This window comes from Cucurbita pepo, chromosome 10 (genome assembly GCF_057944985.1).
Source record: "Cucurbita pepo subsp. pepo isolate OVF chromosome 10, ASM5794498v1, whole genome shotgun sequence".
Classification (NCBI taxonomy): Eukaryota; Viridiplantae; Streptophyta; class Magnoliopsida; order Cucurbitales; family Cucurbitaceae; genus Cucurbita; species Cucurbita pepo.
Genome location: NC_141807.1, coordinates 8,740,754 through 8,741,861, shown reverse-complemented (window position 1 = coordinate 8,741,861; position 1,108 = coordinate 8,740,754). Strand labels below are relative to the sequence as shown.

Genomic DNA, 1,108 nt, shown 5'->3' with positions numbered 1-1,108 from the left:
ATGGAGACAAAGATGTCTTTGAATCGAATGTTCGTATTGCATGCTATATCTCAGCCTGTAGCAGCCGTTCAAACTCAATTGAAACTTATGGGGAAAAGTGGTTCAAGGTCTCTGTCGTACACTCACCGCTCCAATTCCTATCGCCATAGTCAGAGATGTAGAAGGGACCCAAGTTCTTCCCCCTATCATTCCACTACCAATTCCAGGAGAAGCAGCCGTTCAAGTTCCCTCAGCCGCCAACGCAGAAGTAGGTCTTCCTCGTTATCTCCTTTCCCCAAATCGTCCAGTTCCAGTCCTAGTCGTGCATCCACTGATCGGAATCATTCCATAGAGAAGCTTAAGGAAGAGGAAGAAGAGAAGAAAAGGCGTGAAACAGAGTTGAAGAAGTTAGAAGAAGATGCAACTAGGAGGATGGAAAAATTAATTCAGAAGAATGTTGAAGAAAGGCTAAACTCTAAAGAGACTAAATTAGAAATACAGAGGCGAATAGAGGAAGGTCGCACGAAGTTGTTTGATGATGTTGATGTGCAGCTTGAGAAAGAGAAAGAAGCCGCTCTTACTGCTACAAGACAAAAAGAAGAACAAGCACGAAAAGAGAGAGAAGAGCTAGATAAAATGCTGGAAGAGAATAGAAGAAGGGTAGAAAAAGCACAGCGACGATTAGTTCTGGAGCTGCAGCGGAAGGAAGAAGAACAATATTGTGAGCTCGAGTTGATTCAGAGATAAAAAGAGGAGGCAGCTCAGAGAACTAAGCTAGATGATAAGAGTTTGAGTTATGTTTTGCTGGGAGTTAGTGAAGAGTCAAAAGCATACAGACTCTATGATATAGAAACGGCAGATGAAAATAAAGATATAGAAGCGGCAGATGAAAATAATGATATAGAAGCGGCATATGAAAATACTGCAGAGGAAAATATTTCATCTGGCTCTTTGGCTGAAGCAAGCTCTCCTAGCTCGAATAAGGCAAGGAATAAGAGACCACCAGTCCGGATGAGAGACTATGCAATAGGAGAAGTTTTTTTTTGTAAAGAAGATGATGAAGCTCAGCCATGTTTACCCCTACTGAACCTGCAAACTTTGTAAACTTTAGAGAAGTATTGAAGAGTGA

At 41.7% G+C, this 1,108-nt stretch overlaps 1 pseudogene; it reads left to right on the top strand.

Moving 5' to 3' along the window:
* LOC111807014 (uncharacterized) lies at positions 1–1,108 on the top strand (annotated as a pseudogene).